Source organism: Quercus robur, chromosome 5 (assembly GCF_932294415.1).
Source record: "Quercus robur chromosome 5, dhQueRobu3.1, whole genome shotgun sequence".
NCBI lineage: Eukaryota > Viridiplantae > Streptophyta > Magnoliopsida > Fagales > Fagaceae > Quercus > Quercus robur.
Window position 1 is genome coordinate 73,136,338 of NC_065538.1, and position 14,515 is coordinate 73,150,852.

At 29.5% G+C, this 14,515-nt stretch overlaps 1 long non-coding RNA gene across 6 annotated transcripts; it reads right to left on the reverse strand.

The window, feature by feature from the left end:
- Positions 1-385: 385 nt before the first annotated feature.
- LOC126727009 (uncharacterized) lies at positions 386-8,022 on the reverse strand. 6 transcript variants are annotated; one of them, XR_007656121.1, is made up of 5 exons: positions 7,663-8,007; positions 7,196-7,286; positions 6,955-7,012; positions 4,306-4,465; positions 1,863-3,684 (listed from the first exon to the last, which is right to left on the reverse strand). It is a non-coding gene; the product is annotated as an uncharacterized LOC126727009 (long non-coding RNA). The 6 variants fall into 6 exon arrangements; XR_007656117.1 differs by having other exon boundaries at positions 1,863-2,058; positions 3,647-3,684; positions 7,196-8,003; XR_007656122.1 differs by lacking the exon at positions 4,306-4,465 and adding an exon at positions 5,606-5,741 and having other exon boundaries at positions 386-3,684; positions 7,196-8,022.
- Between the last annotated feature and the right edge of the window lie 6,493 nt (positions 8,023-14,515).

Here is a 14,515-nt window from a genome sequence, read left to right on the forward strand (position 1 = left end):
GCAGAAAAGTTCGAAAGATTGGTTGATGAACGAGATGCAGATGGAATGACAGGCCTTCAGCTTCTATCATGCAACCCAGGAGCTTTTCAATGTGACGATGAATTGGGATTCTTAAATTCTGATTGGTATACTTAAGAGCAATGTCTATTTTAAAAACTATCTTACATATAGATTCGTCACTTTTGCATATATATGTAGTGACTTTACTCATTAAAAAAAATGTAGTGACTTTACTCCTGTATAAAACTTCGTATAATTTTTTTTTTTTTTTTTTTTTTGATGTGAAAACTTTAATTGTATAATTTGATTATATCTTGCACTCTCAAGTCTTAAAGTCTAAAGTATTGCTATAATAATGTTTCTAATATTTTATAATTAAAAAAAGTATATTTTAATAAAGTTAAATGTACTCATTTTGTCGCTTCCCATTACCTTCCGTACGAACCAATGTCATTTTTTAAAAAAGAAAAATATAATAAAAAAAGTATATTAAACATAAATTAATACAAAAATCTGAAAAATAATCAAAATTTAAATAAAGAATAATTTCTTCTCCCTCAGTCTTTCTCTTCTTTAATTGGTCCCCTTAGGCCCACAACTCCGCTTCTAAAATTGTCGGCACACTTCCGCTAGCTCGCTAACCAAAGCCACTTGAGATTTTAAAATGTAGTATGGTATTTCTTGGTGGTGTGGTGAACCGGCAGCTAATGGATGGTGATGGATTGTCGATAATATTGAATAGGACCAAGGAAAACAGTGTGTGAGTATGAATGAATTTTAATGGTTGCTTCAACAATAATGTGAATTTAAGTGAATTGTAATATATAAAGTATAAACCAGTATTTTTCTTTTCTTTATTCCTTCAACCTTTCTTTCTTAATTTTTTTTAATTAAATATTTTCTTACTTTATTTAGACATGAAAGCGCAAATAAGTTTTTGTAGATATGTATTGTGACTTTTTAGAAGACATTTCCTAGTATTAACTAGGTAAAATTGATGGACATTCTACCTAAAGTAATTAAATGGCTTTTAAAATAAAATTTAAGACGCAAATTTTTTTGGAACACTTTTTTTTTTTTTTCATTTTGATAAAAAATGTTTTTCATATTTTTTTTTTTAATGTTTGATGAAAGCATGTTAATCAATGAAAACCTTTTCCCGAAGTCAATAAAAAACACAAAAAAAAAAAAAAAAAACCAAAAAAAAAAAAGCAAATTCACAACTACTATTGTCAGTTGTCACTAACAGAACTATCACCACTGTCATTTCCACTACCAACACTATCATTATCACCATTCCACCTATATAAAATATCGATTATTATGTTGTAGAAGCCAAAAAGAAAAAAGAAAAAAGAAAAAAAAAATCGGTTACCATCCTCACGGTTTCAATTAAATATAGAAAAGAAAATTATTTTCGTTAGAAAAAATAATTTTCATTTAAATATATTAAAGGTTTGTTTGGGATCTACTTATTTTATTGAAATTGAAATTTTTTTACTGAAAGTACTATAGATAAAGATAATTAGATAAAAATTAGCTGAAATAGTACAATGTATCTGATGAATAGTATCAAAAAGTGTATTGGGATTTATAAATAGTTGCAAAAATAAGCTAAATAATAAAATAAGTTGGTAAAATTAATCATGCTAAACGGACACTAAGTGTAAATTTGTGACAAATAGCTGAAGAATTTTGTATCATAAAATGCATTATGCTATATATTCTTAGATGGTTTACAAGAGCTTGGTATGTTTTTCCTTTTATAGTAACTAGTTGGGGCAGCACGTGCAAGGCATGTGCCGCTCCTTTGTTTTACTAAAAAAATTATATTTTTCATTAGATAACACAAAACCACAAGATTTTGTACTAAAAAATGCATAGATAATACTAATTTCTTAATCTTAACAAATCTTTCTACATGATTAGAATAATTACATATAAGATACGGATTTATCTATATAATTAAGTTATCTTTTTAGAGCTATACAATGTAAAAGTATAACCTAATCATTAACCATAAATCTCTTATCTTACCAAGTGATATTGTCATGCCACCTGAAATGAACACAACAATCACAATCATAGTTGGTTTTATGATGGTATAACAAAAACTTAACCAACTGAAAGTCCAACATGAGGGCAATATCAAATTTAAAAAATAAGGTAAAAACCAATGATTTAAAACACCAAAACATGAACTCAATTAAAGATTGTTCTTTTTACCCCTCTTAGTTAACAATTCCACCAAACTCTTTCTTAATGCATCCTAAAACTATTACAATCCACATATCAATAATCCACAACAAAACATTTGGTCAAGAAAACAAAAAATAAACATTATATCTAGGACCAAAGTAACAAAACACAGCACTACAGCTAGTTTGGTTATTTAAATAGAATTTTTCATTTTTCAAAAATCAAATCAACAAATTAAGCCACCACCCAACTCGAGTCAATAAAACCAACATCAAGCTACTTGGAACAGCTATTAAGTTAAAACTAACAGTACACGGTAATAGTTCCAAAAAGCTATTTACAGGGCCTACACAAACAGCGGAAAACTATCACACACAAGTCACATATCAGACAAACACAAGTCACATATAAGACAATATCCCTAGACTCAAGCAACAAACCTTGCATGGACTACTCACTAACAACTCTCCAAAATCAATAATCTCTAAGAAAAATTTCGCAAAAAAATGATGACATGATTAGGTTAAATGACTTCTATAATGCTAGAAAACATGTATGTTTTTCTTATAGTTCTCACAAATGACAAAAATTTTTAAATTTAGCAGGCTGAACGCCCATTAGATTGAGGTCCTTTAGCTGGCTGTCATACCAAAGAAAAGAATGAAAGCAGTACAAAAGTGTATGAAAGAAGAATGCAATCAGTAAACTATAAGTATTGGTACATTCAAGAACTACCAATTTCATTAACATTTCAAACTCTATTTTAAATTGTTCAAGGTGTAGTCTAAAAATTCCCCATGCAAATAAGCTTTAGCCATCCAATTGTATGATAGTGTTTTAGGGGTAAAATGAATAAAATTGATTAGGATAAGGGAATTATAGATTTAGGTAACTAATCTAATATGTTCCCATCACTTAACATGCTCCATATTATATATAAAAATAATAATTTATTCACACATCCAATGTTAGAGCACAGATGACAGTATCCTCTAAAATTAAAATAAATAAAAATGTAGGTGATTGATCTTTGATAAATCAGTAAATTTTCACTGAACAAAACAAAGCTATATACAAATTAATAGCACAGCCCTACGAGGTAGTAGAACCAAACATATCACAGATCCCAAGCTAAAAGTAGAAGGGAAGACACTAAGGCAACTGTAAAATAGTGAAATCAGCCAAAAAAAAAAAAATAGTATAAAGCACAGCGTAGGTCCTGAAACAATTAGAGGTTTCTAGTTAAAAAGACAAAATACAAAGTATTTGTTTCATGTAAAAGACTCACCCGTGATTTGCGAAATGAATAAACCAAAGAAAAATTTAGAGAGATATAGAATACTAAAATTCGTAAATTTGTTAAATATTAATTAAAACTTTTTTTAAATTACTGTGTTGTAAGATTTAGTTAATAGAACTAAAGGAGGAAAGAATAAAGTGCAAGTACCCATCTCAATTCTTCTGCATCCATGAATGTTCTTCTAACTGCATTCAAAGTTCCAAATACCATTAGAATTCTACTAAGGCCTCAAAAACAAAGAAAAAAACCAAGAACTGTTCAGAGCTTGGCACTTGAGTATGTTATACACATCAAGAATTAAAGTTTCTACAAATCCATTAAGAGAAAAGAAAAGAAAAGAAAAAATGAATCATACAAAGATCAAGAATGAACCAGTAAGTGATACAAAGCATAAAAATTGATCACTTGGCAAAATTGTATTTCTAAAAATAAAGATCTTGAAAATCCAAATCAGAATTGAACAATTTAACTTCATAACCACTGAAAACTCCTAGAAATTCACAATAACAATAGAAAAAAAAACAAAACCAGAAACAAAAACATTTATGGGTCTCATCATTTGCAGTCAGATCTTCCTGTGTTGATACAGTACTCTTTCTATATATATACAACCATAGGGAGAGATACCTTTATTCAGAAATCATGCCCCCAATACAATACACCAAAAACAAAAAACAACCACTACATCTTCTTCATCCAAAAATTTAGTTGTTAAAATTTTAAGAAATGAAACCAAAAAGAATGGAAAGAAGAAAAGAAGCAAACCATAGAGAAAGATAAATTTTTTAGAGAGAAAAAAAAAATACCTGAAGTGTGATTTGAGTAAAAACACCAAACCCACCGCACTCTCCATCTCTCAGATTTGTCCAAAGAAAAGAGTGAGATCACTCTTTCTGTATTTTCTCACCAAGCCTCTCTCTCTCTCTGCTGGCCTCTATGTTCTTCAAATAGTACGTACCCCACTCCCTGAGCCAGAAGATAATTTATTTCTCTCTCAATTTTGTCTTTGTTTGGTCTCCCACTAAAACCTCACCCAAACGCACCATTTTACTCACCAAAACTTGAATAAACCAAAATACTGTAGATAGAGCTATTTGCTCTTTTTATATAGTTAGTAGAAATAACACGTGCTTGGTCTCCAATAATAGGCACGTGCTTGATCTATTAGAGGATTATATTCTACCAATAAAACTTATATCTAAATATATGCAAATCACACAATTAGTTATATATTGTAATCCTTTATAGTTCCCTAAACCCATCTAAGATTCACCAAAATGCAAAACATTTTATGTAGTTCTTGTGCGTGCAACATTATATGATTGAACCATTAGTTATCAATCAAACTTACACTTCTACATTTAAATTTAAAATTTTTATTCCAAAATACTAATGAATAAACAAATGAAAACTTTAAACAAAAAACAAATTAAATACAAATTTTCCAAAACCAACTTCATTGCCCACAAGGACCACAACCAAGCCCCATCCCACAAAGGTCTCAAACCCAACCAACAAAGCAAGCTACAATCAAAAATACAAAACCCAATTCCTTCTCTCAAACCACCAAAAACTTGAACTTTGGCCAATGTCCCTATCAAAACGCAACCAAACCATCCCAAAATTCAACTCTTTTGTATCATCATAACCTTCTCATTCTTCTATAGTTGAGTGACGTAATATTCTTAGCACAATCAACTTTCAAGTCAAGATGAAAAAAAAAAAAAAAAATATATATATATATATATATATATTTATATATAACATGACTATGTAAGGAATTAAAACATATCAGATAGAAAGAAAGTAATAATCCACATTTTCTTATCTTTCTGTCCCAAAAAAAAAAAAAAAAAAAATGAACTAATTATGAAGAAGCTAACTCTAAGTGAGATAAACATATCTTAAAAGGGTATAAATAGCAAGATCAAGATAAATATAGCTAATTCATAAATAATAGCACTTTGATAAACGCTGTGAACTAAGTTCAAGGCTTAGAACCTATTAGGTGCCACCAGTTTGATTGAAATTATAGAAGAAACACCTAGTAACTTCCAATTCTAATACTTTCTAAAGTGTAAATAGATTGCCAATATAAATAACAACCTTATGCATTAGTCTCCAACAATAGACTATAAACCCCATCACAAGTAAATCCACTTGCTAAAGCTGATTCCCAACAACTTTACAAATATTCTCATTTGGTTCATCAACAACTACATGTGTTTTGACGTTTGCCTTCCTATAAAAGAATATAAAAATATCTCCAATTAAATTAACTAAAGCACATGGTATGACAACAAAAACATGGGAAGCATATACTCTGCCAATACTCTCAAGTGAAAAGTGAAAAAAGCCCAAAAAACTCACTCCCAAATCTTAGCACCAAAATGCTATTATATATCAAATAGCCATCCAGTACCCTCTTGTCCTATCTACAAGTCCAAATGTTAAACCACACAACTATATTAGTAAGACCTAATGGGTTCTTCAACAATCAAATTGAGTTTTATATGAATTTATTGTACCATACAAAACATTTTGCATATATAAAAATATATATTCTCATCAATAGTTAAGAATTTATGATGCAATAACATGATTTAAAAATAAATTAATCTAATCAATCAATTTTCTGAAATATATAATTACAACATGTATACAAAAATATTTTACAACATGGATACTAAAAATTACTAAATTTTGCAAATTTATAAGTGTGTACGTGTGTTTTTATGGGAAAAGAAAATTGCAAAAATCTTATGAGCATAAATAAACTCTAGTAGAGACAGGAACTTAATCTTCAATGAACAAAATGCCAAGAAACTCAAAGATCCAAGCTTGAGTTTATGTCTCCAATGCTCTGTTATAATATTAACTTCTTGCTTACAAATTGTTGTATATAATTCCAAGTTTGAATATTTATTCAAATGAAGATAACAATGAGGGAATATATGCAAGTATTGTGATGTTAAGTCTTATCATGCTTGAGGTGGCTGTATATGAACCATACTTGAACTCCAAATTTTAATGACGAAAAATTGAAACTAAGATTATGAACCTGAATATTAGTCCTCATGCATTGTAAATTCTTTCTTGGATTTCATTGCTCTTTTAAATTTTCAATTGTAATGTATTATAATATATCATGTGTATTTTCATCACAGCCACACATAATATCCCATTCTTCTGATTTCACCCAAAAAAAATATTGAAAGGTAAAACACCACTCTATAACCGAAACTTATAAGATTCTAACTTATCCCGGACCAAACTGACTCACTACCTTAACCTCATCTTGATCCATTACTCAAAAAAAAAAAAAACTTTCTTCACCCACTACTTAATTTGATTACAAATGACCCATGTTATACCTTGAATCAATGTATTAAATATTTACACACAAAAAAAAAAAGAAAAAAAAAATCAACTTTTGCCAAAATTCAAAAGCATACCTTTTTGATATACAAAAGATCAGTCCTTGCTTTTTAATCGCACAGCTCAGCTTCGTGGCTACAAATCCAATATAACTAATTAGCACCCAAAAATTTTATTTAAACCAAAAAAGAGAGAGAGAGAGAGAGAGAGAGAGATTATATATTCGTAAAAATAGAGAGAATGGCATGAAATTAGGCAAAAACGAACAAAAATGAACCAAATTAAACTGGAAATTTTAGAGAGAGAAACGGATGTTACCTGTCTTGTGTTAGCCAAAAATACCAAAAATGGAACCAAATCCCCCTTTCTTTATATCTATTTCTCTATTCCCCTTTCAATCTCTTCTAACCTAAAAAATTAGAAACCCAGGTAAAAGTTAAGAAGAAAAAAGAGCCAAAGACACCAAAAATACCCACCTAAGATCAATACATAAATCTAAAAGACCCAAATTGGCAAACAATCAAATATTGAAACTCATAAGGAAACAAATACAAACACAGATCTTAAGAAAAAATAAATAAATATTGATGAAATGGAGAAATAAAGAAGAAGAAGAGATATCCCCCTTTCTTTATTATCTGTTTCTCTATTTCTCTTTCAATCTCTTCTAACCTATAAAATTAGAAACCCAAGTAAAAGTTATGAAGAAAAAGAAGCCAAAGACACCCACAATACCATAAACCTAAAAGACCCAAAGTAGCAAACAATCAAAGATTGTAACCCACAAGGAAACAAATACAAACACAGATCACAAACAACGTTTGAGGCTTTGAGCTCCATTTTTTTTTCTAGCTCTTCTCTCATGCAAATCAACTGCAAATGTTCTTGGGTTTCAAATTTTTTTGTTGATCTGGATTCGTAGAGAGAGATCGGTGCTTAGGCTGGGTTATGAAGGAGTTGAATCACAATACAGATCGATGGTTTAGGAGGAAAAGAAAAAAGAAAAAAAATTTGTTTATTAGAAAGAAGGAGAAGAAGATAAGCGAGAGAGAAGAGACACAGAGAGTTCCAGAGAGAGAGAAAATATATGGAGTACGGAGAGTTCCAGAAAGAAAGAAAAGAGAGTTCTACACCCTTTGGCCAAACGCATCGTTTAGTCTTCCACAAACGGACAAAATAGAGGGACTCACCAAAAATTCACTGTAGATAAACAGTATTTTAACACTGAAGGCACAGTAATAAATTACCGTAGTGGCATTGCCGCTTTTTATATATTACTAGTCAAGGCAGCACGTGTGCCATGGGAAAAAAAATAGTGATTAGGATCAATTTTAGATTTTATTTGTATCACAAAATATAAATATAAGTCATTTGATTTTTAAAATACAAAAAGATTTACATTAATCAAAATAGATATTAATTTTAAGAATTTTGATAATTATGTCATAAAAAGTTAATCTCAATCGTATAAGACCGTGACAAATCCTAGTCCAATATTTTATTATTTTATTTTGATCTATAACTTACACCTTAATAGTTGTAAATATATTGTAATAACAACAAAATATCACGACATTTTTAGTTGTGCTAGATTTCGATATAATATTTTATAATTTTATTTTATTTTATTTTGATTCATAAGGAATTGACACATGCGTTACAACATTTTCATAATATCTCTATGTATACATTGTACTTAATTACAATGTAAATTTATATTATGGACACAAAAAAATTGGCAAATTTTGTACACATTTACAAACTTTGTACAATATTTACCATTTTTTGTGCAAATGTGTATAATATTAATAACTTTTGTGTATTTACAATGTAAACTTGCATTGCAAGTACAAAGTAAACATATAAAGATATTTAAAAAAAAAAAAAAGCTCAAACCAACTGGCATACTTGAAGGGGAAAGAAAAAGAAAAAGTGCACCTCACTAATTGAATAAACCAAAAAAACAATATTCATGAGCCTTTGGCTCTTTTTATATAGTTAATAGATATGCTAGCTTACATAAATATTTAAAAGAAAAAAAAAAAAAACTTTAGGCACTGTATAAATTAATGTTAAAATGTTGTGGACTTAGCATTTTTTTTATTTGATGTATAAGAAACTGAGATCTCAACAATTGTAAAAATATTGTGATAATAATAAGAGTTGTAACATTTTCTCAAAACATTTATTTTTAGTTGTGGTTGGTTACAGTCTCATATTTTATTATTTTATTTCGACTTGTAAGAAATTGACACGTCAATAATTGTGAAATTTGTTGTGTCAGTATAACAATATATATACCAGCTTACATAAATATTTAAAAAAAAAAAACACAAACCGATTACATGAAAAAAAAACAAAAAAAAAAACTATAGCTATTGTAGCTACAATGCCACTTGGCATTGCAGTTACTATTCAAAACTTGGGAAAAAAAAAGTGGCTCACGAAACCAAAGCACTGTAACTATAGTGATTTAGTGCATTCGTGCTTTTATATATATAGATTTATTTTCAGTTGTGGTTGGTCAAAATTTCATATTTTATTATTTTATTTTGACTTATAAGAAATTGACGTATGTGAAAATATTATGAAATTTTTTGTGTCAGTATAACAATATATATAAAAGGAAAAAAAAAAGGTACAAACGGAAGACTGGAAAAAAAAAAATTGTTACTACTGTAGCTACAGTGCCACTTGGTACTGTAGCTACTATTCAAAACTTTAAAAAAAAAAAAAAAAAAAAAAAAAAAGACAAAGTGGCTCACTAAAATGGCACTGTAGATGAACAGTGCTAAAACACTAAAGCAGCAAAATGAAATTGACATCTCAATAATTGTGAAAATATTGTGAAATTTGTTGTATCAGTATAACAATATATATAAAAGGAAAAAAAAGTACAAGCGGAAGACTAAAAAAATAAATAAATAAAAAACTGTAGCTACTGTAGCTATAGTGCCATTTGGAATTGTAGCTACTGTTCAAAACTTAAAAAACAAAGACAAAGTGGCTCACCAAAATAACTCTATAAATAAACAGTGCAAACTGTAGCGGCATTGTCGCTTTTCACAAAACATTTATTTTCAGTTGTGATTGGTCACAGTTTCATATTTTATTATTTTATTTTAACTTATAAGAAATTGACACCTCAATAATTGTGAAATTATCGTGAAATTTGTTATGTCAATACAACAATATATATAAAAGGAAAAAAAAATACAAACGGAAGACTGAAAAAAAAAAAAAAAAAAAAAAAAAAAAAAAAAAAAAAAAAAAAAAAAAAAAAAAAAAAAAAAAAATCACTGTTGCCGCTACAGTACTTGCACAGTGCAAACACTCTGAGTGCATAGTACCAAAGCACTGTAGCGGGATTCGCGCTTTTATAATATAAAGAAATCAAGTTTATATGCAACATTCTTCTCAAAAAAAAAATTTATATATATGCAACATTTAATAAATAATAATAAAATTTTATATGCAACAATTACTGACTCCCAGTTCATGAACAGTCAACTTATATTCTAGTTCAACCAAACAAAAAGCAATTGCAGAACGAAAGCAAAAATATGAATCAGCTATGAAGCTTGCCAAGTTCCTCATAAAAAGAGATACTTCATGGGAGATTACTTATCATAAAGCAGGCCCCAGTAAGCCAGTCCTCCACAAGCGTAGTGGTAATTCTAAAACAGAGAAGAAAGTTGCAGAAGGAAACCCAATGAGTTTTCTTGGTCAAGAGGAAGGGGCAACAAATTCAAAAGGTTTTTAAATCTTTCCCAAGCTTGGTACAAAGTCTCACTTTCTTTTTTGTGAAAATTTTGAAATTTGTCTTTTGATAGAATTGTTTTATGTTCAGGAAATTCATGTGTCATCTCACCCCATGTCCCAATTGACCTAGGTCTCAATGGATACAACCAACTTTTTGCTCTCTCTTTCAAAGAAAAAAGAAAAATTCTTAGTCTAATTATATTCATTGCTCCTAGTTGATTATGGAAGGTAGCCACCACCTCTTCAATTTTTCTAATGTGCACATAAGGGTTCTCATTCTCCATACCATGAAAAATCAAATTTTTGCACATTGGCTGGAAAATTTTTGCAAATTTTTGCACATTGGTTCAAACGAAATTCTCTCTTTCCTTTTATGTTTCCACACATCTTTGACTCACTAAATTTTTCAAAAGCCATTTCTCAATTGATTTTTACCCTTGGATTCTCTTGGCTTTATGTCTACATGCTTAGCAAATTAGTTTAAATCTCTTACAAGAGAAAAATACACGTAATGAGTATATTTTAGAGAACACTTGCAAACTCTCATATTTACGTGTGAGTGTGGAAATAAACACAAAATATATATGATAATGTCTACCAAAACTAAGATAATATTGTACTTTTAACCTATTATCACACCCCCCCCCCCCCTTCCCAACCTAAACATTGCTAGACTTTAGCAATTACAAAAATCATGAAGTCCACTCTAACCCTTCCAAGCATAAACTAAAGGATAAGAAAACAATAAAATAAAATAAAAGCAAAAATATGATACCACTTTTGTTGGCAAATTCAGTTGCATTTAGCATATGCAACAAGCCTTTAATCCCCTAGGCGATCCCTAGTGGACGAGTTGTGTCTTGTGAGGGTTTACAGCATGCTACCCACAAACGTAGTTTGTCAAAAGATACATGTGATGAGGCTAAATTATCAAACACTTGAACAAGTCATTCACTAAAGATCATAAGATGCTATTCAAGTCCAAGAATCAACAAATCCTCAAAAATGGATGTGTGTGCTGAGCCAATGACCATCTTAACAACTAATCTAGTGCACATATAAATGAGAGAACACATCAAAAATTTATTTGCTCCAAACCTCACCAGAATAATTATTTGTCCAAAGAATTCACTTCGAGATTTGGATGAAGATTTCCCTTTTTTGGGAAAGATGAATAATGAAATAACACAAAAATCTTATGAAAGATGTCATCTACTGGGAACTCCACATACCACAAACCAACCTAGGATCAATTGGTCATTCAATCTTGGTTGTAATGGGGCCAAAGGTGAATGGGGTAAACAAAGAAAGGAAAGGATGCACAAATAATTTCAAAAACAAGCTAGAGGCCTTTGTAACAATGGTTCACAAGAATTACCTTCTAACAATTGCATTCCTTTTTCATTCTTCTTTTTCTTTTTCTTTTTTCTTTTTTTATTATTATTTTTTTTTTTCAAATTCTTCTTCACTTCTCTCTTTTTTTCTTTTTTCTTTTTCCCTTCTTCCTTCAATAAACAACTTTGTACAAGGACCCAATAATGTAAAATGTCAACCAAATTCCACCATAAGAATAATAACAGAACAATTCTTTGCAAACCATTTTTCCAAACCATAATAAATCATCCCTAGTAAATTTTGAAAATAATCTGGTGAAGGGAAATTATATAAGTGGCTCAACTCTACAAGGAGTAGGTATGAGAATGTGGCTCAATCAAAGACAAATGCTCAATTTTAGGCTCAACATGGTTTCTAATGATTACATCTGTAAAAGGGTTAGCTTGAAAGGCTCAAACACATCCTAAAATGACCAAAATCATGTCCCAAGTAGATCAACCAACATGCCACCAGTCGTGTAATGGGTGCCCCAATAGATAACCAAAACATGAATAATGAGATCAACAATAGATGAGATCAAAAATAGAATATGATGAATGATGAAAAGCTAGTTGCACCTTGAGCAAAGTCAAACTATTGGCTACCTAACCAATCTCTACAATTTCATGAAACATGAGCCTAACACCATTTTCATCCTGTACAATAAGTTGACAACTAAATTTTTTTTTTCTTTTTTTAATCTTCTAATCATTTTGGTACATTCATTGTATACAACTCTCTAAAAAATTTCTATAAACAATAAACAATAAACATACACCATGTATAATGTTTAAGCAAGTAGTTCACTTACAATTAGCAAGGTAAAAAAGGTTAGAAAAATGATATGATGAAAATTATTTGACTACATCTACATGTAAGATGTAACAGATAATAACTCAGAAGGAAAGGATATATATTTGTCTTATGTTAATATGTTGTAGGTCTGTGCACAACACAATCAATCTGCCCTCCTTGTATAAGCTGGGTGCACCTAAGAATAGAAAGCCCTTTGGTGAGCAAAAAAGAAAAAAAGAAAAAGGAAAATATATATATTACTCAATAAATACTTTATTGCTCAACATGAAAAAGAAGAGAAACAAAAGAACTAGGCCAAATTCCATCTCAATCCAAAGCCTACAAAATAGAAAAAGGAAAATTTAAGATAGAAATTGGCCCAATCTAGCTTACAAAAAATGCCCATTGAGACCAAAAAAAAAAAATATGGGTAGAGACATTACCCTCCCTACAAACAATGAGAGGAAAGGATTCGAGGAATCACTAGCAGGAATTTGAGACTCGAGTACATAGTTACCTCTTAGCTTGGAGGGTTCTGTGAGTGATAAATACAAATTTCTTTTTGTTCAGCTGAAAAAAAAATTAGAAAATGGAAAAAGTAGTTTGTAAAAATTTAATATTTTTCCTTTATTATATAAAAACAAATTTTATCAGTAACAAATAAGAAATAATTTTCTTCAATTATTATTAGTAAAAAATTAAGTAATCAATTAAATTAATAAAGATTACATCTTTAAAAAGTGAACTCATAACACTTATTTTATTACTTTATTTTTATTTATTCATCCATTTTATATATAACAAAAAATTGTGATTCACTGAATTAATTAAATTGACACATTATAAAAATGACTCATCATAATTATTATTTAATTTTAACCTTTTTGTTCTCTCTCTCTCTACTTATTCAGTTTATATTTTAAAAGTAACTTAACTAACTAATACTGAACTTTTTGTCTCGTTAAAAAGTGAATAATAGAATAAGATAATAGTTAAAAAATAAGGAAGAATATATTGTTTGTGGAGGTGAAAATGACGTTGGATAGAGCTGGCTTGTAACTTTAATTTTCATTTAATCATACACTTTTCTTCCCCCTTTTCTCTCCTCTCACATATGAGCTAAACAGAGGATACCAATCAAATATAAAAAACAATGAATTTTCCTACCTAACTTTTAAAGTCAATAATATCCACAAAAACAAACAAGCTCTCGAATTGGACTAGATATGAATTACTTTCCTCCAACTTGGAAAAAAAAATGAATTATTGTCCTCCAACTTAGAAAAAAGAAAAAAAAAAAAAAGAATTATTGTCCTCCGTATACCCATGATTTCTTCTATATTGGCTTTGGGAACCGACTTGTGCATTGTACCTGTTGAAATGCAGAGTCACGTATTTGTCATGTTTCAACATCCTAACGGGTTTAGCGCTCTTTTGCGCTAGACCCAATCATTACTGTTGGCTTTGTACCCTTGCTCATTAGATCCCATCAATTAGGGCACGTTTGGTAGACTGTAGTAGATACTGTAATGTAATAGTTATTCCTATGGTTTAGCTATTCAATAGTTTGGTTATGTTTTTATTACAGGGAATAGTTATTCCTTATGAACAGCTATTCTTTAAAATAAGGAATAACTATTCCTCTCTAAAAGGGTTGTAATAACTATTCCTTAGTAGATGTAATAATTTCTAACATTAATATATTTC